Below are 21,759 nucleotides of genomic sequence, written 5' to 3' on the forward strand. Positions count from 1 at the left end.
AAGTTACCCAGGAGAAGTAAAAAGCTTGCAGCACCTGGTATTTCCAGGAGGTCACACATCCAAGTACTGACCAGGCCCTGCCCCGTTTAGCTTCCGAAATCTGATATGATCGGGCGCGTTCAGGACGGTGTGACTACAAGCCAAGAGGCCTGGCTGCATGATGTCTCTTAAAGGCTGGCGGATATTGACGGAACTTCCAGCAAAAAAATAAAATAAAAAGAAAAATGGAGGGAAAAATATCAGTGCAGCAAAGGGTGTTGAAAGTAGCCTAGTACTTGTACAATTCTTCAATTATATCTCCTGGAGACAGAAAGAGAGTATTAAGAGCTACGATGAAGTTACCCAGGAGACGTAAAAGGCTTGCAGCACCTGGTATTTCTAGGAGGTCTCCCATCCACGTACTGACCAGGCCCTGCCCCGTTTAGCTGCCGAGATCTGACGAGATCGGGCGCAATCAGGACGGTGTGGCCGCAAGCCGAGAGGCCTGGCTGCATGATGTCTCTTAAAGGTTGGCGGGTATTGACGGAACTTCCAGCAAAAAAAAAAAAAAAAAAGAAAAATGGATGGAAAAATATCAGTGCAGCAAAGGGTGTTGACAGTAGCTAGGTACGTGTACAATACTTCAAATATATCTCCTCCAGACAGATAGAGAGTATTAAGAGCTACGATAAAGTTACCCAGGAGACGTAAAAGCTTGCAGCACCAGGTATTTCCAGGAGGTCTCACATTCATGTACCGACCAGGTCCTTCCCCGTTTAGCTTCCAAGATCTGACGAGATCGGGCGAGTTCAGGATGGTGTGGCCGCAAGCCGAGATGCCTGGCTGCATGATGTCTCTTAAAGGCTGGCGGGTATTGACGGAACTGCCAGCAAAAAAAAAAAAGAAAAATAGAGGGAAATATACCAGTGCAGCAAAGGGTGTTGAAAGTAGCCGGGTACGTGTACAATTCTTCAATTATATCTCCTGGAGACAGAAAGAGAGAATTAAGAGCTACGATGAAGTTACCCAGGAGACGTAAAAAGCTTGCAGCACCTGGTATTTCTAGGAGGTCTCCCATCCAAGTACTGAACAGGCCCTGCCCCGTTTAGCTTCCGAGATCTGACGAGATCGGGCGCATTCAGGACGGTGTGGCCACAAGCCGAAAGGCCTGGCTGCATGATGTCTTTTTAAGGCTGGCGGGTATTGACGGAACTTCCAGCAAAAAAAAAAAGAAAAAAGAAAAATGGAGGGAAAAATATCAGTGCAGCAAAGGCTGTTGAAAGTAGCCGGGTACGTGTACAATACTTCAATTATATCTCCTCCAGACAGATAGAGAGTATTAAGAGCTACGATGAAGTTTCCCAGGAGACGTAAAAAGCTTGCAGCACCTGGTATTTCCAGGAGGTCTCCCATCCAAGTACTGACCAGGCCCTGCCCCGTTTGGCTTCCGAGATCTGACGAGATCGGGCGTGTTCAGGACGGTGTGGCCGCAAGCCAAGAGGCCGGGCTGCATGATGTCTCTTAAAGGCTAGCGGGTATTGACGGAACTTCCAGCAAAAAATTAAAAATAAATAAATAGAAAAATGGAGGGAAAAATATCAGTGCAGGACAGGGTGTTGAAAGTAGCCGGGTACATGTACAATTCTTCAATTATATCTCCTCCAGACTGAATGAGAGTATTAAGAGCTACTCTGAAGTTACCCAGGAGATGTAAAAAGCTTTCAGCACCTGGTATTTCCAGGAGGTCACCCATCCAATTACTGACCAGGTCCTGCCCCGTTTAGCTTCCGAGATCTGACGAGATCGGGCGCGTTCAGGACGGTGTGGCCGCAAGCCGAGATGTCTGGCTGCATGATGTCTCTTAAAGGCTGGCGGGTATTGACGGAACTTCCAGCAAAAAAAAAAAAAAAAAGAAAAATGGATGGAAAAATATAAGTGCAGCAAAGGGTGTTGACAGTAGCTGGGTACGTGTACAATACTTCAATTATATCTCCTCCAGACAGATAGAGAGTATTAAGAGCTACGATAAAGTTACCCAGGAGACGTGAAAGCTTGCAGCACCAGGTATTTCCAGGAGGTCTCACATTCATGTACTGACCAGGTCCTGCCCCGTTTAGCTTCCAAGATCTGACGAGATCGGGCGAGTTCAGGATGGTGTGGCCGCAAGCCGAAAGTCCTGGCTGCATGATGTCTCTTAAAGGTTGGCGGGTATTGACGGAACTTCCAGCAAAAAAAAAAAAAAAAAATGGATGGAAAAATATCAGTGCAGCAAAGGGTGTTGACAGTAGCTGGGTACGTGTACAATACTTCAATTAAATCTCCTCCGGACAGATAGAGAGTATTAAGAGCTACGATAAAGTTACCCAGGAGACGTAAAAGCTTGCAGCACGAGGTATTTCCAGGAGGTCTCACATTCATGTACTGACCAGGTCCTGCCCCGTTTAGCTTCCGAGATCTGACGAGATCGGGCGCGTTCAGGATGGTGTGGCTGCAAGCCGAGATGCCTGGCTGCATGATGTCTCTTAAAGGCTGGCGGGTATTGACGGAACTGCCAGCCAAAAAAAAAAAGAAAAATAGAGGGAAAAATACCAGTGCAGCAAAGGGTGTTGAAAGTAGCCGGGTACGTGTACAATTCTTCAATTATATATTCTCCAGACAGAAAGAGAGTATTAAGAGCTACGATGAAGTTCCCCAGGAGACGTAAAAAGCTGGCAGCACCTGGTATTTCCAGAAGGTCTCCCATCCAAGTACTGACCAGGCCCTGCCCCATTTAGTTTCCGAGATCTTCCGAGATCGGGCGCGTTCAGGACTGTGTGTCCGCAAACCGAGAGGCCTGGTTGCATGATGTCTCTTAAAGGCTGGCGGGTATTGACGGAACGTCCAGCAAAAAAAAAAAAAAAAAAAAAAAATGGATGGAAAAATATCAGTGCAGCAAAGGATGTTGACAGTAGCTGGGTACGTGTACAATACTTCAATTATATCTCCTCCAGACAGATAGAGAGTATTAAGAGCTACGATAAAGTTACCCAGGAGACGTAAAAGCTTTCAGCACCAGGTATTTCCAGGAGGTCTCACATTCATGTACTGACCAGGTCCTGCCCCGTTTAGCTTCCGAGATCTGACGAGATCGGGCGCGTTCAGGATGGTGTGGCCGCAAGCCGAGATGCCTGGCTGCATGATGTCTCTTAAAGGCTGGCGGGTATTGTCGGAACTGCCAGCAAAAAAAAAAAAAAGAAAAATAGAGGGAAATATACCAGTGCAGCAAAGGGTGTTGAAAGTAGCCTAGTACGTGTACAATTCTTCAATTATATCTCCTGGAGACAGAAAGAGAGTATTAAGAGCTACGATGAAGTTACCCAGGAGACGTAAAAGGCTTGCAGCACCTGGTATTTCTAGGAGGTCTCCCATCCAAGTACTGACCAGGCCCTGCCCCGTTTAGCTTCCGAGATCTGACGAGATCGGGCGCATTCAGGACGGTGTGGCCGCAAGCCGAGAGGCCTGGCTGCATTATGTCTCTTAAAGGTTGGCGGGTATTGACGGAACTTCCAGCAAAAAAAAAAAAAAAAAGAAAAATGGATGGAAAAATATCAGTGCAGCAAAGGGTGTTGACAGTAGCTGGGTACGTGTACAATACTTCAATTATATCTCCTCCAGACAGATAGAGAGTATTAAGAGCTACGATAAAGTTACCCAGGAGACGTAAAAGCTTGCAGCACCAGGTATTTCCAGGAAGTCTCACATTCATGTACCGACCAGGTCCTGCCCCGTTTAGCTTCCAAGATCTGACGAGATCGGGCGAGTTCAGGATGGTGTGGCCGCAAGCCGAGACGCCTGGCTGCATGATGTCTCTTAAAGGTTGGCGGGTATTGACAGAACTTCATGCAAAAAAAAAAAAAAAAAAAAAATGGATGGAAAAATATCAGTGCAGCAAAGGGTGTTGACAGTAGCTAGGTACGTGTACAATACTTCAATTATATCTCCTCCGGACAGATAGAGAGTATTAAGAGCTATGATGAAGTTACCCAGGAGACGTAAAAAGCTTGCAGCACCTGGTATTTCTAGGAGGTCTCCCATCCAAGTACTGACCAGGCCCTGCCCCGTTTAGCTTCCGAGATCTGACGAGATCGGGAGCGTTGAGGATGGTGTGGCCGCAAGCCAAGATGCCTGGCTGCATGATGTCTCTTAAAGGCTGGCGGGTATTGACGGAACTGCCAGCAAAAAAAAAAAAGAAAAATAGAGGGAAAAATACCAGTGCAGCAAAGGGTGTTGAAAGTAGCCGGGTACGTGTACAATTCTTCAATTATATCTTCTCCAGACAGAAAGAGAGTATTAAGAGCTACGATGAAGTTACCCAGGAGACGTAAAAAGCTGGCAGCACCTGGTATTTCCAGGAGGTCTCACATTTAAGTACTGACCAGGCCCTGCACCGTTTAGCTTCCGAGATCTGACGAGATCGGGCGCGTTCAGGACGGTGTGGCCGCAAGCCGAAAGCCCTGGCTGCATGATGTCTCTTAAAGGCTGGCGGGTATTGACGGAACTGCCAGCAAAAAAAAAAAAAAAAAAAAAAAAAAAAAAAAGAAAAATGGATGGAAAAATATCAGTGCAGCAAAGGATGTTGACAGTAGAAGGGTACGTGTACAATACTTCAATTATATCTCCTCCAGACAGATAGAGAGTATTAAGAGCTACGATAAAGTTACCCAGGAGACGTAAAAGCTTGCAGCACCAGGTATTTCCAGGAGGTCTCACATTCATGTACTGACCAGGTCCTGCCCCGTTTAGCTTCCGAGATCTGACGAGATCGGGCACGTTCAGGATGGTGTGGCCGCAAGCCGAGATGCCTGGCTGCATGATGTCTCTTAAAGGTTGGCGGGTATTGACAGAACTTCAAGCAAAAAAAAAAAAAAAAAAAAAAAAAAAAAATGGATGGAAAAATATCAGTGCAGCAAAGGGTGTTGACAGTAGCTGGGTACGTGTACAATACTTAAATTATATCTCCTCTGGACAGATAGAGAGTATTAAGAGCTACGATGAAGTTACCCAGGAGACGTAAAAGGCTTGCAGCACCTGGTATTTCTAGGAGGTCTCCCATCCAAGTACTGACCAGGTCCTGCCCCGTTTAGCTGCCGAGATCTGACAAGATCGGGCGCGTTCAGGACGGTGTGGCTGCAAGCCGAGATGTCTGGCTGCATGATGTCTCTTAAAGGCTGGCGGGTATTGACGGAACTGCCAGCAAAAAAAAAAAAGAAAAATAGAGGGAAATACACTCACCTAAAGGATTATTAGGAACACCTGTTCAATTTCTCATTAATGCAATTATCTAACCAACCAATCACATGGCAGTTGCTTCAATGCATTTAGGGGTGTGGTCCTGGTCAAGACAATCTCCTGAACTCCAAACTGAATGTCTGAATGGGAAAGAAAGGTGATTTAAGCAATTTTGAGCGTGGCATGGTTGTTGTTGCCAGACGGGCCGGTCTGAGTATTTCACAATCTGCTCAGTTACTGGGATTTTCACGCACAACCATTTCTAGGGTTTACAAAGAATGGTGTGAAAAGGGAAAAACATCCAGTATGCGGCAGTCCTGTGGGCGAAAATGCCTTGTTGATGCTAGAGGTCAGAGGAGAATGGGCCGACTGATTCAAGCTGATAGAAGAGCAACTTTGACTGAAATAACCACTCGTTACAACCGAGGTATGCAGCAAAGCATTTGTGAAGCCACAACACGTACAACCTTGAGGCGGATGGGCTACAACAGCAGAAGACCCCACCGGGTACCACTCATCTCCACTACAAATAGGAAAAAGAGGCTACAATTTGCACAAGCTCACCAAAATTGGACAGTTGAAGACTGGAAAAATGTTGCCTGGTCTGATGAGTCTCGATTTCTGTTGAGACATTCAGATGGTAGAGTCAGAATTTGGCGTAAACAGAATGAGAACATGGATCCATCATGCCTTGTTACCACTGTGCAGGCTGGTGGTGGTGGTGTAATGGTGTGGGGGATGTTTTCTTGGCACACTTTAGGCCCCTTAGTGCCAATTGGGCATCGTTTAAATGCCACGGCCTACCTGAGCATTGTTTCTGACCATGTCCATCTCTTTATGACCACCATGTACCCATCCTCTGATGGCTACTTCCAGCAGGATAATGCACCATGTCACAAAGGTCCAATCATTTCAAATTGGTTTCTTGAACATGACAATGAGTTCACTGTACTAAACTGGCCCCCACAGTCACCAGATCTCAACCCAATGGAGCATCTTTGGGATGTGGTGGAACGGGAGCTTCGTGCCCTGGATGTGCATCCCACAAATCTCCATCAACTGCAAGATGCTATCCTATCAATATGGGCCAACATTTCTAAAGAATGCTTTCAGCACCTTGTTGAATCAATGCCACGTAGAATTAAGGCAGTTCTGAAGGCGAAAGGGGGTCAAACACAGTATTAGTATGGTGTTCCTAATAATCCTTTAGGTGAGTGTATACCAGTGCAGCAAAGGGTGTTGAAAGTAGCCGGGTACGTGTACAATTCTTCAATTATATCTCCTGGAGACAGAAAGAGAGTATTAAGAGCTACGATGAAGTTACCCAGGAGACGTAAAAAGCTTGCAGCACCTGGTATTTCTAGGAGGTCTCCCATCCAAGGACTGACCAGGCCCTGCACCGTTTAGCTTCCGAGATCTGACGAGATCGGGCGCATTCAGGACGGTGTGTCCACAAGCCGAAAGCCCTGGCTGCATGATGTCTCTTAAAGGTTGGCGGGTATTGACGGAACTTCCAGCAAAAAAATAAAAGAAAAAAAGAAAAAAGAAAAATGGATGGAAAAATATCAGTGCAGCAAAGGGTGTTGACAGTAGCCGGGTACGTGTACAATTCTTCAATTATATCTCCTCCAGACAGAGAGAGAGTATTAAGAGCTACGATAAAGTTACCCAGGAGACGTAAAAGCTTGCAGCACTAGGTATTTCCAGGAGGTCTCACTATCATGTACTGACCAGGTCCTGCCCCGTTTAGCTTCCGAGATCTGACGAGATCGGGCACGTTCAGGATGGTGTGGCCGCAAGCCGAGATGCCTGGCTGCATGATGTCTCTTAAAGGCTGGCGGGTATTGACAGAACTGCCAGCAAAAAAAAAAAAAGAAAAATAGAGGGAAATATACCAGTGCAGCAAAGGGTGTTGAAAGTAGCCGGGTACGTGTACAATTCTTCAATTATATCTCCTGGAGACAGAAAGAGAGTATTAAGAGCTACGATGAAGTTACCCAGGAGACGTAAAAAGCTTGCAGCACCTGGTATTTCTAGGAGGTCTCCCATCCAAGTACTGACCAGGCCCTGCCCCGTTTAGCTTCCGAGATCTGACGAGATCGGGCGCATTCAGGACGGTGTGGCCGCAAGCCAAGAGGCCTGGCTACATGATGTCTCTTAAAGGTTGGCGGGTATTGACGGAACTTCCAGCAAAAAAAAAAAAAAAAAAGAAAAATGGATGGAAAAATATCAGTGCAGCAAATGGTGTTGACAGTAGCTGGGTACGTGTACAATACTTCAATTATATCTCCTCCAGACAGATAGAGAGTATTAAGAGTTACGATGAAGTTACCCAGGAGACGTAAAAAGCTTGCAGCACCTGGTATTTCTAGGAGGTCTCCCATCCAAGTACTGACCAGGCCCTGCACCGTTTAGCTTCCGAGATCTGACGAGATCGGGCGCGTTCAGGACGGTGTGGCCGCAAGCCGAAAGCCCTGGCTGCATGATGTCTCTTAAAGGCTGGCGGGTATTGACGGAACTGCCAGCAAAAAAAAAAAAGAAAAATAGAGGGAAATATACCAGTGCAGCAAAGGGTGTTGAAAGTAGCCTAGTACGTGTACAATTCTTCAATTATATCTCCTGGAGACAGAAAGAGAGTATTAAGAGCTACGATGAAGTTACCCAGGAGACGTAAAAGGCTTGCAGCACCTGGTATTTCTAGGAGGTCTCCCATCCAAGTACTGACAAGGCCCTGCCCCGTTTAGCTTCCGAGATCTGACGAGATCGGGCGCATTCAGGACGGTGTGGCCGCAAGCCGAGAGGCCTGGCTGCATTATGTCTCTTAAAGGTTGGCGGGTATTGACGGAACTTCCAGCAGAAAAAAAAAAAAAGAAAAATGGATGGAAAAATATCAGTGCAGCAAAGGGTGTTGACAGTAGCTGGGTACGTGTACAATACTTCAATTATATCTCCATCCAGACAGATAGAGAGTATTAAGAGCTACGATAAAGTTACCCAGGAGACGTAAAAGCTTGCAGCACCAGGTATTTCCAGGAGGTCTCACATTCAAGTACTGACCAGGTCCTGCCCCGTTTAGCTTCCGAGATCTGACGTTATCATGCGCATTCAGGACGGTGTGGCCGAAAGCCGAGAGGCACGGCTGCATGATGTCTCTTTAAGGCTGGCGGGTATTGACGGAACTTACAGCAAAAAAAAAAAGAAAAAAGAAAAATGGAGGGAAAAATATCAGTGCAGCAAAGGGTTTTGAAAGTAGCCGGGTACGTGTACAATTCTTCAATAATATCTCCTACAGACTGAAAGAGAGTATTAAGAGCTATGATGAAGTTACCCAGGAGACGTAAAAAGCTTGCAGCACCTGGTATTTCCAGGAGGTCACCCATCCAAGTACTGACCAGGCCCTGCCCCGTTAGCTTCCGAAATCTGATGAGAGCGGGCGCGTTCAGGACGGTGTGGCCGCAAGCCAAGAGGCCTGGCTGCATGATGTCTCTTAAAGGCTGGCGGGTATTGACGGAACTTCCAGCAAAAAAAAAAAAAAAAAAATGGAAAATGGAGGGAAAAATATCAGTACAGCAAAGGCTGTTGAAAGTAGCCGGGTACGTGTACAATACTTCAATTATATCTAATCCAGACAGATAGAGAGTATTAAGAGCTACGATGAAGTTTCCCAGGAGACGTAAAAAGCTTGCAGCACCAGGTATTTCCAGGAGGTCTCCCATCCAAGTACTGACGAGGCCCTGCCCCGTTTAGCTTCCGAGATCTGACGAGATCGGGCGTGTTCAGGACGGTGTGGCCGCAAGCCAAGAGGCCGGGCTGCATGATGTCTCTTAAAGGCTGGCGGGTATTGACGGAACTTCCAGCAAAAAATAAAAAATAAATAAATAGAAAAATGGAGGGAAAAATATCAGTGCAGAACAGGGTGTTGAAAGTAGCCGGGTACATGTACAATTCTTCAATTATATCTCCTCCAGACTGAATGAGAGTATAAGAGCTACGCTGAAGTTACCCAGGAGATGTAAAAAGCTTTCAGCACCTGGTATTTCCAGGAGGTCACCCATCCAATTACTGACCAGACCCTGCCCAGTTTTTCTTCCGAGATCTGACGAGATTTTGCATCTTCAGGACGGTGTGGCCTCAAGCCAAGAGGCCTGGCTGCATGATGTCTCTTAAAGGCTGGAGAGTATTGATGGAACTTCCAGCAAGAAACAAAAGAAAAAAGAAAAATGGAGGAAAAAAATATCAGTGCAGCAAAGCGTGTTGAAGGTAGCCAGGTACGTGTACAATTCTTCAATTATATCTCCTCCAGACAGATAGAGAGTATTAAGAGCTACGATAAAGTTACCCAGGAGACGTAAAAGCTTGCAGCACCAGGTATTTCCAGGAGGTCTCACATTCAAGTACTGAACAGGTCCTGCCCCGTTTAGCTTCCGAGATCTGACGAGATCGGGCGCGTTCAGGACGGTGTGGCCGCAAGCCGAGATGTCTGGCTGCATGACGTCTCTTAAAGGCTGGCGGGTATTGACGGAATTTCCAGCAAAAAAAAAAAAAAAAAAAATAGAAAAATGGAGGGAAAAATATCAGTGCAGGAAAGGGTGTTGAAAGTAGCCGGGTACGTGTACAATTCTTCAATTATATCTCCTGGAGACAGAAAGAGAGTATTAAGAGCTACGATGAAGTTACCCAGGAGACGTAAAAAGCTTGCAGCACCTGGTATTTCTAGGAGGTCTCCCATCCAAGTACTGACCAGGCCCTGCCCCGTTTAGCTTCCGAGATCTGACGAGATCGGGCGCATTCAGGACGGTGTGGCCACAAGCCGAAAGGCCTGGCTGCATGATGTCTCTTAAAGGTTGGCGGGTATTGACGGAACTTCCAGCAAAAAAAAAAAAAAAAAATGGATGGAAAAATATCAGTGCAGCAAAGGGTGTTGACAGTAGCTGGGTACGTGTACAATACTTCAATTAAATCTCCTCCAGACAGATAGAGAGTATTAAGAGCTACGATAAAGTTACCCAGGAGACGTAAAAGCTTGCAGCACGAGGTATTTCCAGGAGGTCTCACATCCATGTACTGACCAGGTCCTGCCCCGTTTAGCTTCCGAGATCTGACGAGATCGGGCGCGTTCAGGATGGTGTGGCCGCAAGCCGAGATGCCTGGCTGCATGATGTCTCTTAAAGGCTGGCGGGTATTGACGGAACTTCCAGCAAAAAAAAAAAAAAAAAAAAAGAAAAAGAAAAATGGAGGGAAAAATATCAGTGCAGTAATGGGTTTTGAAAGTAGCCGGGTACGTGTACAATACTTCAATTATATCTCCTCCAGACAGATAGAGAGTATTAAGAGCTACGATAAAGTTACCCAGGAGAAGTAAAAGCTTGCAGCACCAGGTATTTCCAGGAGGTCTCACATTCATGTACTGACCAGGTCCTGCCCCGTTTAGCTTCCGAGATCTGACGAGATCGGGCGCGTTCAGGATGGTGTGGCCGCAAGCCGAGATGCCTGGCTGCATGATGTCTCTTAAAGGCTGGCGGGTATTGACGGAACTGCCAGCAAAAAAAAAAAAGAAAAATAGAGGGAAATATACCAGTGCAGCACAGGGTGTTGAAAGTAGCCGGGTACGTGTACAATTCTTCAATTATATCTCCTGGAGAAAGAAAGAGAGTATTAAGAGCTACGATGAAGTTACCCAGGAGACGTAAAAAGCTTGCAGCACCTGGTATTTCCAGGAGGTCACACATCCAAGTACTGACCAGGCCCTGCCCCGTTTAGCTTCCGAAATCTGATATGATCGGGCGCGTTCAGGACGGTGTGACTACAAGCCAAGAGGCCTGGCTGCATGATGTCTCTTAAAGGCTGGCGGATATTGACGGAACTTCCAGCAAAAAAATAAAATAAAAAGAAAAATGGAGGGAAAAATATCAGTGCAGCAAAGGCTGTTGAAAGTAGCCTAGTACGTGTACAATTCTTCAATTATATCTCCTCCAGACAGAAAGAGAGTATTAAGAGCTACGATGAAGTTACCCAGGAGACGTAAAAAGCTTGCAGCACCTGGTATTTCTAGGAGGTCTCCCATCCAAGTACTGACCAGGCCCTGCCCCGTTTAGCTTCCGAGATCTGACGAGATCAGGCGCATTCAGGACGGTGTGGCCGCAAGCCGAGAAGCCTGGCTACATGATGTCTCTTAATGGCTGGCGGGTATTGACGGAACTTCCAGCAAAAAAAAAAAAAAAAAAAAAAGAAAAAGAAAAATGGAGGGAAAAATATCAGTCCAGTAATGGGTTTTGAAAGTAGCCGGGTACGTGTACAATACTTCAATTATATCTCCTCCAGACAGATAGAGAGTATTAAGAGCTACGATAAAGTTACCCAGGAGACGTAAAAGCTTGCAGCACCAGGTATTTCCAGGAGGTCTCACATTCATGTACTGACCAGGTCCTGCCCCGTTTAGCTTCCGAGATCTGACGAGATCGGGCGCGTTCAGGATGGTGTGGCCGCAAGCCGAGATGCCTGGCTGCATGATGTCTCTTAAAGGCTGGCGGGTATTGACGGAACTGCCAGCAAAAAAAAAAAAGAAAAATAGAGGGAAATATACCAGTGCAGCACAGGGTGTTGAAAGTAGCCGGGTACGTGTACAATTCTTCAATTATATCTTCTCCAGACAGAAAGAGAGTATTAAGAGCTACGATGAAGTTCCCCAGGAGACGTAAAAAGCTGGCAGCACCTGGTATTTCCAGGAGGTCTCACATTTAAGTACTGACCAGGTCCTGCCCCGTTTAGCTTCCGAGATCTGACAAGATCGGGCGCGTTCAGGACGGTGTGGCCGCAAGCCGAGATGTCTGGCTGCATGATGTCTCTTAAAGGCTAGCGGGTATTGACGGAACTTCCAGCAAAAAAAAAAAAGAAAAATAGAGGGAAATATACCAGCGCAGCAAAGGGTGTTGAAAGTAGCCGGGTACGTGTACAATTCTTCAATTATATCTCCTGGAGACAGAAAGAGAGTATTAAGAGCTACGATGAAGTTACCCAGGAGACGTAAAAAGCTTGCAGCACCTGGTATTTCTAGGAGGTCTCCCATCCAAGTACTGACCAGGCCCTGCCCCGTTTAGCTTCCGAGATCTGACGAGATCGGGCGCATTCAGGACGGTGTGGCCGCAAGCCGAGAAGCCTGGCTACATGATGTCTCTTAATGGCTGGCGGGTATTGACGGAACTTCCAGCAAAAAAAAAAAAAAAAAAAAAAGAAAAAGAAAAATGGAGGGAAAAATATCAGTCCAGTAATGGGTTTTGAAAGTAGCCGGGTACGTGTACAATACTTCAATTATATCTCCTCCAGACAGATAGAGAGTATTAAGAGCTACGATAAAGTTACCCAGGAGACGTAAAAGCTTGCAGCAACAGGTATTTCCAGGAGGTCTCACATTCATGTACCGACCAGGTCCTGCCCCGTTTAGCTTCCGAGATCTGACGAGATCGGGCGCGTTCAGGATGGTGTGGCTGCAAACCAAGATGCCTGGCTGCATGATGTCTCTTAAAGGCTGGCGGGTATTGACGGAACTGCCAGCAAAAAAAAAAAAGAAAAATAGAGGGAAATATACCAGTGCAGCACAGGGTGTTGAAAGTAGCCGGGTACGTGTACAATTCTTCAATTATATCTCCTGGAGAAAGAAAGAGAGTATTAAGAGCTACGATGAAGTTACCCAGGAGAAGTAAAAAGCTTGCAGCACCTGGTATTTCCAGGAGGTCACACATCCAAGTACTGACCAGGCCCTGCCCCGTTTAGCTTCCGAAATCTGATATGATCGGGCGCGTTCAGGACGGTGTGACTACAAGCCAAGAGGCCTGGCTGCATGATGTCTCTTAAAGGCTGGAGGATATTGACGGAACTTCCAGCAAAAAAATAAAATAAAAAGAAAAATGGAGGGAAAAATATCAGTGCAGCAAAGGGTGTTGAAAGTAGCCTAGTACGTGTACAATTCTTCAATTATATCTCCTGGAGACAGAAAGAGAGTATTAAGAGCTACGATGAAGTTACCCAGGAGACGTAAAAGGCTTGCAGCACCTGGTATTTCTAGGAGGTCTCCCATCCAAGTACTGACCAGGCCCTGCCCCGTTTAGCTTCCGAGATCTGACGAGATCGGGCGCAATCAGGACGGTGTGGCCGCAAGCCGAGAGGCCTGGCTGCATGATGTCTCTTAAAGGTTGGCGGGTATTGACGGAACTTCCAGCAAAAAAAAAAAAAAAAAAAAAAGAAAAAGAAAAATGGAGGGAAAAATACCAGTGCAGCACAGGGTGTTGAAAGTAGCCGGGTACGTGTACAATACTTCAATTATATCTCCTGGAGAAAGAAAGAGAGTATTAAGAGCTACGATGAAGTTACCCAGGAGAAGTAAAAAGCTTGCAGCACCTGGTATTTCCAGGAGGTCACACATCCAAGTACTGACCAGGCCCTGCCCCGTTTAGCTTCCGAAATCTGATATGATCGGGCGCGTTCAGGACGGTGTGACTACAAGCCAAGAGGCCTGGCTGCATGATGTCTCTTAAAGGCTGGCGGATATTGACGGAACTTCCAGCAAAAAAATAAAATAAAAAGAAAAATGGAGGGAAAAATATCAGTGCAGCAAAGGGTGTTGAAAGTAGCCTAGTACGTGTACAATTCTTCAATTATATCTCCTGGAGACAGAAAGAGAGTATTAAGAGCTACGATGAAGTTACCCAGGAGACGTAAAAGGCTTGCAGCACCAGGTATTTCCAGGAGGTCTCCCATCCAAGTACTGACCAGGCCCTGCCCCGTTTAGCTTCCAAGATCTGACGAGATCGGGCGAGTTCAGGATGGTGTGGCCGCAAGCCGAGATGCCTGGCTGCATGATGTCTCTTAAAGGCTGGCGGGTATTGACGGAACTGCCAGCAAAAAAAAAAAAGAAAAATAGAGGGAAAAATACCAGTGCAGCAAAGGGTGTTGAAAGTAGCCGGGTACGTGTACAATTCTTCAATTATATCTTCTCTAGACAGAAAGAGAGTATTAAGAGCTACGATGAAGTTCCCCAGGAGACGTAAAAAGCTGGCAGCACCTGGTATTTCCAGGAGGTCTCACATTTAAGTACTGACCAGGTCCTGCCCCGTTTAGCTTCCGAGATCTGACAAGATCGGGCGCGTTCAGGACGGTGTGGCCGCAAGCCGAGATGTCTGGCTGCATGATGTCTCTTAAAGGCTAGCGGGTATTGTCGGAATTTCCAGCAAAAAAAAAAAAGAAAAATAGAGGGAAATATACCAGTGCAGCAAAGGGTGTTGAAAGTAGCCGGGTACGTGTACAATTCTTCAATTATATCTCCTGGAGACAGAAAGAGAGTATTAAGAGCTACGATGAAGTTACCCAGGAGACGTAAAAAGTTTGCAGCACCTGGTATTTCTAGGAGGTCTCCCATCCAAGTACTGACCAGGCCCTGCCCCGTTTAGCTTCCGAGATCTGACGAGATCGGGCGCATTCAGGACGGTGTGGCCGCAAGCCGAGAAGCCTGGCTACATGATGTCTCTTAATGACTGGCGGGTATTGACGGAACTTCCAGCAAAAAAAAAAAAAAAAAAAGAAAAAGAAAAATGGAGGGAAAAATATCAGTCCAGTAATGGGTGTTGAAAGTAGCCGGGTACGTGTACAATACTTCAATTATATCTCCTCCAGACAGATAGAGAGTATTAAGAGCTACGATAAAGTTACCCAGGAGACGTAAAAAGCTTGCAGCACCTGGTATTTCTAGGAGGTCTCCCATCCAAGTACTGACCAGGTCCTGCCCCGTTTAGCTTCCGAGATCTTACGAGATCGGGCACGTTCAGGACGGTGTGGCCGCAAGCCAAGAGGCCTGGCTGCATGATGTCTCTTAAAGGTTGGCGGGTATTGACGGAACTTCCAGCAAAAAAAAAAAAGAAAAAAAGAAAAAAGAAAAATGGATGGAAAAATATCAGTGCAGCAAAGGGTGTTGACAGTAGCTGGATACGTGTACAATACTTCAAATATATCTCCTCCAGACAGAGAGAGAGTATTAAGAGCTACGATAAAGTTTCCCAGGAGACGTAAAAGCTTGCAGCACTAGGTATTTCCAGGAGGTCTCACTATCATGTACTGACCAGGTCCTGCCCCGTTTAGCTTCCGAGATCTGACGAGATCGGGCGCGTTCAGGATGGTGTGGCCGCAAGCCGAGATGCCTGGCTGCATGATGTCTCTTAAAGGCTGGCGGGTATTGACGGAACTGCCAGCAAAAAAAAAAAAGAAAAATAGAGGGAAATATACCAGTGCAGCAAAGGGTGTTGAAAGTAGCCGGGTACGTGTACAATTCTTCAATTATATCTCCTGGAGACAGAAAGAGAGTATTAAGAGCTACGATGAAGTTACCCAGGAGACGTAAAAAGCTTGCAGCACCTGGTATTTCTAGGAGGTCTCCCATCCAAGTACTGACCAGGCCCTGCCCCATTTAGCTTCCGAGATCTGACAAGATCGGGCGCGTTCAGGATGGTGTGGCCGCAAGCCAAGAGGCCTGGCTGCATGATGTCTCTTAAAGGCTGACGGGTATTGACGGAACTTCCAGCAAAAAAAAAATGGATAAAGAAAAATGGAGGGAAAAATATCAGTGCAGCAATGGGTGTTGAAAGTAGCCGGGTACGTGTACAATACTTCAATTATATCTCCTCCAGACAGAAAGAGAGTATTAAGAGCTACGATGAACTCACCTAAAGGATTATTAGGAACACCATACTAATACTGTGTTTGACCCCCTTTCGCCTTCAGAACTGCTTTAATTCTACGTGGCATTGCTTCAACAAGGTGCTGAAAGCATTCTTTAGAAATGTTGGCCCATATTGATAGGATAGCATCTTGCAGTTGATGGAGATTTGTGGGATGCACATCCAGGGCACGAAGCTCCCGTTCCACCACATCCCAAAGATGCTCCATTGGGTTGAGATCTGGTGACTGTGGGGGCCAGTTTAGTACAGTGAACTCATTGTCATGTTCAAGAAACCAATTTGAAATGATTCGACCTTTGTGACATGGTGCATTATCCTGCTGGAAGTAGCCATCAGAGGATGGGTACATGGTGGTCAAAAAGGGATGGACATGGTCAGAAACAATGCTCAGGTAGGCCGTAGCATTTAAACGATGCCCAATTGGTACTAAGGGGCCTAAAGTGTGCCAAGAAGACATCCCCCACACCATTACACCACCACCACCAGCCTGCACAGTGGTAACAAGACATGATGGATCCATGTTCTCATTCTGTTTACGCCAAATTCTGACTCTACCATCTGAATGTCTCACCTCTTTTTCCTATTTGTAGTGGAGATGAGTGGTACCCGGTGGGGTCTTCTGCTGTTGTAGCCCATCCGCCTCAAGGTTGTACGTGTTGTGGCTTCACAAATGCTTTGCTGCATACCTCGTTTGTAACTAGTGGTTATTTCAGTCAAAGTTGCTCTTCTATCAGCTTGAATCAGTCGGCCCATTCTCCTCTGACCTCTTGCATCAACAAGGCATTTTCGCCCACAGGACTGCCGCATACTGGATGTTTTTCCCTTTTCACACCATTCTTTGTAAACCCTAGAAATGGTTGTGCGTGAAAATCCCAGTAACTGAGCAGATTGTGAAATACTCAGACCGGCCCGTCTGGCACCAACAACCATGCCACGCTCAAAATTGCTTAAATCACCTTTCATTCCCATTCAGACATTCAGTTTGGAGTTCAGGAGATTGTCTTGACCAGGACCACACCCCTAAATGCATTGAAGCAACTGCCATGTGATTGGTTGATTAGATAATTGCATTAATGAGAAATTGAACAGGTGTTCCTAATAATCCTTTAGGTGAGTGTATATGTATGTATGTGTATGTATGTCCAATTGCTTTGACAATACAAATGAAATGAATTGAGAGAGAGAGAGAGAGAGAGAGAGAGAGAGAGAGGAATATGAGCTCCTAAAAAACATTTGTTTTTATACATAAGAATATATAGCACTATAAACATACACAGAAGACATGGAATAGAAATTCAGAAGAAAAAGTATTCAAAAAATAATAATTTTAAGAGAAACACAAAAAGAAGAAAGCAGAGAGACAGTTCAGGAAAAAAAGTCAGAAAAGAAAAGCTGAAGACAAGAATTGGAGGTAAGAGACAAATAATTAAACAAAAAAATATGTATTAATAAAATAAATAAGCATTCTCAGTAGTTGACTCAGCCAATGAAAATGCAGAGCTCCGATTTGAATAGAGTGACAGTAGGAGAGAGCCCAACTGCCACTGAGACTGATAGAAATCTATCGAACAGCAGTCTGACTGCAGAGCTGCCTTTTGAAATCCGATACCCTGAAGACATTCGCTCTGCACAGGCTAAGAAGGACTACAAACAAGCTGTGATGAGAGCATCTCCTGAGACCCTCATCCTAGACTACACCGGTAAAGGAGAAAACAGGGTCAAGAACAATCTACTGTTCTACACCGCCTTTCACAAAACCCTGTGCCAGACATACCCCAATAACAACAAGAGGGGCATTAGCAGAGGCAGGCAGATCTCAGTGCTGGTAGAGAAAGACACAGACAGTGTGATGCTCACTTTTAATGTATACCACAACGGGACCATCATGGTGCAGGGCAGCGAGAGCAGCCTGGACCAATTAGCTCTCGGCTTCCACACCTCAAAGCAGCAGACTGAGGTAGAGAAACAAGAGCCAGAGCCGGCCACCCTGCAGTCTGCCCCCAGCCACACGGAGCCAGACAGTGCCCCATCTCCCACAGACTGCCCCCCTGTCTCCCCAAAACTCTCCAGCAACATTAAAACACTAAAGGAATGCCTATCAGTGCTGGAGCTGGAGTTTGCGGAGTTCAGGGAGCAGACCTTGAGCACCCTGGCCCAGACCTCCTTGTGTGATCAGCTCCGGGATGAGATGCACAGACTAAAGATGCAGCACAAGGCTGAGATCCATGAGCTGAGAGCAGCAGTGAGAGACCTGGAGGAGCAGAGCCAAACCCTGAGGACGGAGCTGCGCAGAGCGAGGGAGGAGCTGACCTGGACACCCCAGCACAGCTAGCTGAGGAGCCTGCAGAGCCAGCTGGAGGAGCTAAGAGAGGAGCTACACATCACTGGAGCACAGAGACTGCACTGCACTGACCCCACAACACCTCCAACCCCTGACGCACCCACTGATCCACCCACACTCCCCACCACTCCTGACACACCCACTATCACCAGACCTGCCACTAATACACAACCCCCTGAAACGCCACTCCCCCAAAACACCCCCGCTGCCCCCACCACTCCCGACGCAAACCCGGAGTGGCAGGTCAATGCAGAGGTGGTCATTCTGAGCGAATCCAATGGGAAGTTCCTGGTTGAGAGGCGCCTCTTCCCTGGGCGAAAAGTGAAAAAGCTTTGGTGCTCCACAGCACAGAGAGCCCTGGAGCTGCTCTCCAAGAGGAGGCTTTGCCAAGTCAAACACATCCTCATCCACACCGGCACTAACGACCTGAGTGCCCGCAGGGGCGATGTGGCCTCAGCCCTGAGACAGGTAGCAACGAAAGCCACAGAGGAATTCCCAACTGCCAAAATTTCCATCTCCACACTGCTGCCCCGCACAGACGTGCCCCTGCACATCATCCAGGCCATCAACGCAGAAGTGTCCCGAAGATGTGCCCTCCTCCCCAACGTCCACCTGGCACACCACTGAGACATCCAGCCACATCACCTGTATGACCACGTCCACCTCAGCAAGACGGGTGTGAGGATCATCTCAAAGGTCCTCAAGGACACAACCCTGGGCCGAAACCCCACACACCCCCACCTCGAGACCAGGAGCAAACCCCCCAGCCCCCGGCCACATCCCCAGCCACCGGCTCCACCCCAGCCCCAGCCCCTGAGACCCCGCGGCCCCATTCCCCACCCCCCCATCCCCAGAGGGCCCGTCCAGCACAGCAGAGCGGACAGCCGGGGACCAGCACAGCCACACAGCCACGCAGCAGCGGCTTCCAGAGCCTGGAGGCCCGATGCTGCCCAGCTGGCCCAGATAAGGCAACTCCTCAGTGTCATCTGTTCCACACTGCTGAGTTAACTGAGCCTCAACACACATATATATGGTTGTGGAGATGGAGAGTAAGAAAAAATGTGATTTAATTATTCTGATATTTTGATGCAAAGATAAAATCTTTGAGTGATTATTATGTATATCCATATATAATTATTAATAGTAATATAATATCAGTTGTAGACCACAAATTAAACTTTCTTATGTAGAAGAGACAAGTATAATAAAATATATTAACATGTCCTTTAAAATAAGCAGTTGGAATATGCAGGGTTTACGCTCCTCAACTTTTGGAATGAAGAGCACAGGCCCTGAACTGATCAACACTGTAAATAGTTCAGATGTTTTCATTCTTGTAGAGACTTGGTGCTGTGCAGATATGTCTATACACTGGATGGATACAATGGATATAGGGAGCTGATTGTGCCCTCCTATATAAAACCCAAAGTCAGGTGTGGCAGGGCCTCGTGGGGGATTATCGTGTGGTACAGGGAGGAGCTCCGAGCAGCCCTATGCCCAGTACAGAGAGGAGACACACACCTGTGGATGAAAATCAGAAAAGACACCCTACAAAATAACACAGATATATACCTATGTGCAATTTATATGCCACCCGCAGACTCCCCCTACTATAATGAGGAAGGCTTTCATGAGCTTCAAAACGACATCTGCCACTTCCAGACCCTGGGCTCTGTACTGCTGTGTGGCGATCTCAATGCCAGGACTGGCAGAGAGATGGACTACATCAATACAGAGGGGAACACACACCTGTTCGGAGACTCCCCGCTGTGCCACACACACACCTCCACACTGACACAGCCACGACAGCGTGGTAAACAAGAGCAGGAAGCAGGTAGTGCGCCTATGTAAAAGCCTGGGTCTATATATCATCAATGGCAGGACCAGGGGGTACTCTCTGGGGAGATTCACATACTGCTCGGCTCTGGGCAGCAGTGTGGTGGACTACGCCATAACTGACCTGGACCCACAAGCCAACAATGCGTTTATAGTCAGACAACAATCTCCACTATCAGACCACAGCCAAATAACACTTTACCTAAAAAGATCAGCGCAGCCACAAGTCAGAGCCAAACTTCCCACAAAACTGGTCTCCCTGCCACCCAGTTAGAGATGGTCAGAGCCCAGCACAGAGAACTACACAAGAGCCCTGAATAGTGATGAGATTGAAAACATGTTAGACAGATATCAATCCTCACACTATCAAATAAACCAAAACGGAATAAACTCAGCCACCAAAACACTGAATGAAATATTTGAGAGACTGGCTTTAAAATCAAACATTAAAACAATTAAAAACCAAAATATGAAATCGTCTAAAAGAAAAAAAGAACAGTGGTGTGACCAGGAGTGTGAAACTTCTAGGAAACACCTGAGACATCTCTCCAACACTAAACACAGAGAGCCCGACAACCAGGAGGCTCGCCTCAGCTACTGCCAGGCCCTGCGGCACTACAAGCAACTCCTCAGTAAGAAAAAAGACCACTATATGGGCAGAATAAATACCCCAAAAACAAAAAATGAAATACCAATTCAAAATGGAGAAATCTGGAAAACACACTTTGAAAAACTTTACCAAAATGTTGAAAACAATCCAAAGCCAGAACAGGTTAAAATATTAAAAAACCTAAATAAATTGGAAGAAATCATTAAGAATAACCAAAATCCCTTAGATAACCCATTTACAATATAGGAACTAAAACATCAACTCAAAATCCTCAAACCCAGGAAAGCCAGCGGCCCCGACAGCATCAGCCCTGAGATGCTGAAGCACAGCAGCCCGCAGCTGCAGGAGGCTCTGCTCAAACTCTTTAACCTGGTGCTGAGAGCCGGGTGTTTCCCTGAGGTCGGGAATCAAGGATTGATCACCCCGATTTTTAAAAGTGGAGACAAATTAGACCCCAATAACTACTGGGGCAGCTGTGTGAGCAGTAACCTGGGGAAGGTGTTCTGCAGTATCATCAACGCCCAGATACTGGCCTTCCTTACCAAGCACAGTGTCCTGAATAAGAGTCAGATTGGCTTCCTACCAAAACACCGCACAACCGATCATATTTACACTCTACACACCCTCATAAATAAATATACCCAAAACAATAAAGGAAAAATATTTGCCTGTTTTGTAGACTTTAGAAAGGCATTTGACTCAATCTGGCACAAGGGATTATTTTATAAACTTCTACAGAGTGGTGTAGGGGGTAAAGTTTATGACATCATTAAATCAATGTATTCTGAAAACAAATGCGGAGTTCAAATTGGCAACTCAAGAACAGAGTTCTTCACTCAGGGGCGGGGAGTGAGACAGGGCTGCAGTCTGAGTCCAACACTGTTCAACATCTACATCATCGAGTTGGCCACAGTGTTGGAGCAGTCTGACGCCCGCAGCCTAACTCTCCATGACACAGAGATCAAGTTCCTGCTCTATGCAGACGACCTGGTGCTGCTGTC

The 21,759-nt window shown here is 46.6% G+C and overlaps 15 non-coding genes and 28 pseudogenes across 15 annotated transcripts; all 43 read right to left on the bottom strand.

The window, feature by feature from the left end:
* Window positions 1–22: 22 nt before the first annotated feature.
* On the bottom strand, window positions 23–141 carry LOC136734894 (uncharacterized; annotated as a pseudogene).
* Window positions 142–357: 216 nt separating this feature from the next.
* Window positions 358–476, bottom strand: LOC136734709 (5S ribosomal RNA). Its single transcript, XR_010810685.1, has one exon. It is a non-coding gene; the product is annotated as a 5S ribosomal RNA (ribosomal RNA).
* Window positions 477–691: 215 nt separating this feature from the next.
* LOC136735058 (uncharacterized) lies at window positions 692–810 on the bottom strand (annotated as a pseudogene).
* Window positions 811–1,020: 210 nt separating this feature from the next.
* On the bottom strand, window positions 1,021–1,139 carry LOC136734663 (5S ribosomal RNA). Its single transcript, XR_010810639.1, has one exon. It is a non-coding gene; the product is annotated as a 5S ribosomal RNA (ribosomal RNA).
* Window positions 1,140–1,355: 216 nt separating this feature from the next.
* Window positions 1,356–1,474, bottom strand: LOC136734572 (5S ribosomal RNA). The gene has a single exon (XR_010810548.1). It is a non-coding gene; the product is annotated as a 5S ribosomal RNA (ribosomal RNA).
* Window positions 1,475–1,695: 221 nt separating this feature from the next.
* Window positions 1,696–1,814, bottom strand: LOC136734731 (uncharacterized; annotated as a pseudogene).
* Window positions 1,815–2,028: 214 nt separating this feature from the next.
* On the bottom strand, window positions 2,029–2,147 carry LOC136735003 (uncharacterized; annotated as a pseudogene).
* Window positions 2,148–2,356: 209 nt separating this feature from the next.
* Window positions 2,357–2,475, bottom strand: LOC136735000 (uncharacterized; annotated as a pseudogene).
* Window positions 2,476–2,685: 210 nt separating this feature from the next.
* Window positions 2,686–2,804, bottom strand: LOC136734530 (uncharacterized; annotated as a pseudogene).
* A 215-nt stretch (window positions 2,805–3,019) lies between these two features.
* On the bottom strand, window positions 3,020–3,138 carry LOC136735005 (uncharacterized; annotated as a pseudogene).
* A 212-nt stretch (window positions 3,139–3,350) lies between these two features.
* Window positions 3,351–3,469, bottom strand: LOC136734695 (5S ribosomal RNA). Its single transcript, XR_010810671.1, has one exon. It is a non-coding gene; the product is annotated as a 5S ribosomal RNA (ribosomal RNA).
* A 214-nt stretch (window positions 3,470–3,683) lies between these two features.
* Window positions 3,684–3,802, bottom strand: LOC136735075 (uncharacterized; annotated as a pseudogene).
* Window positions 3,803–4,016: 214 nt separating this feature from the next.
* On the bottom strand, window positions 4,017–4,135 carry LOC136734667 (5S ribosomal RNA). Its single transcript, XR_010810643.1, has one exon. It is a non-coding gene; the product is annotated as a 5S ribosomal RNA (ribosomal RNA).
* Window positions 4,136–4,345: 210 nt separating this feature from the next.
* Window positions 4,346–4,464, bottom strand: LOC136734926 (uncharacterized; annotated as a pseudogene).
* A 229-nt stretch (window positions 4,465–4,693) lies between these two features.
* LOC136734906 (uncharacterized) lies at window positions 4,694–4,812 on the bottom strand (annotated as a pseudogene).
* A 222-nt stretch (window positions 4,813–5,034) lies between these two features.
* On the bottom strand, window positions 5,035–5,153 carry LOC136734760 (uncharacterized; annotated as a pseudogene).
* Window positions 5,154–6,586: 1,433 nt separating this feature from the next.
* On the bottom strand, window positions 6,587–6,705 carry LOC136734940 (uncharacterized; annotated as a pseudogene).
* Window positions 6,706–6,929: 224 nt separating this feature from the next.
* LOC136735068 (uncharacterized) lies at window positions 6,930–7,048 on the bottom strand (annotated as a pseudogene).
* Window positions 7,049–7,259: 211 nt separating this feature from the next.
* LOC136734984 (5S ribosomal RNA) lies at window positions 7,260–7,378 on the bottom strand. The gene has a single exon (XR_010810712.1). It is a non-coding gene; the product is annotated as a 5S ribosomal RNA (ribosomal RNA).
* Window positions 7,379–7,594: 216 nt separating this feature from the next.
* Window positions 7,595–7,713, bottom strand: LOC136734679 (5S ribosomal RNA). The gene has a single exon (XR_010810655.1). It is a non-coding gene; the product is annotated as a 5S ribosomal RNA (ribosomal RNA).
* Window positions 7,714–7,923: 210 nt separating this feature from the next.
* LOC136734687 (5S ribosomal RNA) lies at window positions 7,924–8,042 on the bottom strand. Its single transcript, XR_010810663.1, has one exon. It is a non-coding gene; the product is annotated as a 5S ribosomal RNA (ribosomal RNA).
* A 213-nt stretch (window positions 8,043–8,255) lies between these two features.
* On the bottom strand, window positions 8,256–8,374 carry LOC136734537 (uncharacterized; annotated as a pseudogene).
* Window positions 8,375–8,590: 216 nt separating this feature from the next.
* On the bottom strand, window positions 8,591–8,708 carry LOC136734827 (uncharacterized; annotated as a pseudogene).
* A 218-nt stretch (window positions 8,709–8,926) lies between these two features.
* Window positions 8,927–9,045, bottom strand: LOC136734692 (5S ribosomal RNA). Its single transcript, XR_010810668.1, has one exon. It is a non-coding gene; the product is annotated as a 5S ribosomal RNA (ribosomal RNA).
* A 555-nt stretch (window positions 9,046–9,600) lies between these two features.
* LOC136734808 (uncharacterized) lies at window positions 9,601–9,719 on the bottom strand (annotated as a pseudogene).
* A 220-nt stretch (window positions 9,720–9,939) lies between these two features.
* On the bottom strand, window positions 9,940–10,058 carry LOC136734596 (5S ribosomal RNA). Its single transcript, XR_010810572.1, has one exon. It is a non-coding gene; the product is annotated as a 5S ribosomal RNA (ribosomal RNA).
* Window positions 10,059–10,267: 209 nt separating this feature from the next.
* LOC136734945 (uncharacterized) lies at window positions 10,268–10,386 on the bottom strand (annotated as a pseudogene).
* A 224-nt stretch (window positions 10,387–10,610) lies between these two features.
* Window positions 10,611–10,729, bottom strand: LOC136734852 (uncharacterized; annotated as a pseudogene).
* Window positions 10,730–10,939: 210 nt separating this feature from the next.
* LOC136734895 (uncharacterized) lies at window positions 10,940–11,058 on the bottom strand (annotated as a pseudogene).
* A 216-nt stretch (window positions 11,059–11,274) lies between these two features.
* LOC136734625 (5S ribosomal RNA) lies at window positions 11,275–11,393 on the bottom strand. Its single transcript, XR_010810601.1, has one exon. It is a non-coding gene; the product is annotated as a 5S ribosomal RNA (ribosomal RNA).
* Window positions 11,394–11,618: 225 nt separating this feature from the next.
* LOC136734853 (uncharacterized) lies at window positions 11,619–11,737 on the bottom strand (annotated as a pseudogene).
* A 210-nt stretch (window positions 11,738–11,947) lies between these two features.
* On the bottom strand, window positions 11,948–12,066 carry LOC136734971 (uncharacterized; annotated as a pseudogene).
* Window positions 12,067–12,276: 210 nt separating this feature from the next.
* On the bottom strand, window positions 12,277–12,395 carry LOC136734996 (5S ribosomal RNA). Its single transcript, XR_010810714.1, has one exon. It is a non-coding gene; the product is annotated as a 5S ribosomal RNA (ribosomal RNA).
* Window positions 12,396–12,620: 225 nt separating this feature from the next.
* On the bottom strand, window positions 12,621–12,739 carry LOC136735065 (uncharacterized; annotated as a pseudogene).
* Window positions 12,740–12,949: 210 nt separating this feature from the next.
* On the bottom strand, window positions 12,950–13,068 carry LOC136734896 (uncharacterized; annotated as a pseudogene).
* Window positions 13,069–13,284: 216 nt separating this feature from the next.
* On the bottom strand, window positions 13,285–13,403 carry LOC136734561 (5S ribosomal RNA). The gene has a single exon (XR_010810537.1). It is a non-coding gene; the product is annotated as a 5S ribosomal RNA (ribosomal RNA).
* Window positions 13,404–13,629: 226 nt separating this feature from the next.
* Window positions 13,630–13,748, bottom strand: LOC136734897 (uncharacterized; annotated as a pseudogene).
* A 216-nt stretch (window positions 13,749–13,964) lies between these two features.
* On the bottom strand, window positions 13,965–14,083 carry LOC136734640 (5S ribosomal RNA). Its single transcript, XR_010810616.1, has one exon. It is a non-coding gene; the product is annotated as a 5S ribosomal RNA (ribosomal RNA).
* A 210-nt stretch (window positions 14,084–14,293) lies between these two features.
* LOC136734972 (uncharacterized) lies at window positions 14,294–14,412 on the bottom strand (annotated as a pseudogene).
* Window positions 14,413–14,622: 210 nt separating this feature from the next.
* LOC136734638 (5S ribosomal RNA) lies at window positions 14,623–14,741 on the bottom strand. Its single transcript, XR_010810614.1, has one exon. It is a non-coding gene; the product is annotated as a 5S ribosomal RNA (ribosomal RNA).
* Window positions 14,742–14,964: 223 nt separating this feature from the next.
* LOC136734730 (uncharacterized) lies at window positions 14,965–15,083 on the bottom strand (annotated as a pseudogene).
* Window positions 15,084–15,307: 224 nt separating this feature from the next.
* LOC136735042 (uncharacterized) lies at window positions 15,308–15,426 on the bottom strand (annotated as a pseudogene).
* Window positions 15,427–15,636: 210 nt separating this feature from the next.
* Window positions 15,637–15,755, bottom strand: LOC136734729 (uncharacterized; annotated as a pseudogene).
* Between the last annotated feature and the right edge of the window lie 6,004 nt (window positions 15,756–21,759).

Source organism: Amia ocellicauda, unplaced genomic scaffold (genome assembly GCF_036373705.1).
Source record: "Amia ocellicauda isolate fAmiCal2 unplaced genomic scaffold, fAmiCal2.hap1 HAP1_SCAFFOLD_40, whole genome shotgun sequence".
Lineage (NCBI taxonomy): Eukaryota > Metazoa > Chordata > Actinopteri > Amiiformes > Amiidae > Amia > Amia ocellicauda.